The sequence below is a fragment of the Oncorhynchus clarkii genome, unplaced genomic scaffold, assembly GCF_045791955.1.
Source record: "Oncorhynchus clarkii lewisi isolate Uvic-CL-2024 unplaced genomic scaffold, UVic_Ocla_1.0 unplaced_contig_10192_pilon_pilon, whole genome shotgun sequence".
NCBI lineage: Eukaryota > Metazoa > Chordata > Actinopteri > Salmoniformes > Salmonidae > Oncorhynchus > Oncorhynchus clarkii.
In genome coordinates, this window is record NW_027259358.1 from 1899 (window position 1) to 2500 (window position 602).

Consider the following 602-nt stretch of genomic DNA (forward strand, 5'->3'; position numbering starts at 1 on the left):
ATTCTACTGATTTACATCTCCATGACTAGATGTGACTATTCTACATCTCCATGACTAGATGTGACTATTCTACATCTCCATGACTAGATGTGACTATTCTACATCTCCATGTCTAGATGTGACTATTCTACATCTCCATGACTAGATGTGACTATTCTACATCTCCATGTCTAGATGTGACTATTCTACATCTCCATGTCTAGATGTGACTATTCTACATCTCCATGACTAGATGTGACTATTCTACATCTCCATGACTAGATGTGACTATTCTACATCTCCATGACTAGATGTGACTATTCTACATCTCCATGACTAGATGTGACTATTCTACATCTCCATGACTAGATGTGACTATTCTACATCTCCATGACTAGATGTGACTATTCTACATCTCCATGACTAGATGTGACTATTCTACATCTCCATGACTAGATGTGACTATTCTACATCTCCATGACTAGATGTGACTATTCTACATCTCCATGTCTAGATGTGACTATTCTACATCTCCATGTCTAGATGTGACTATTCTACATCTCCATGACTAGATGTGACTATTCTACATCTCCATGACTAGATGTGACTATTCTACATCTCCA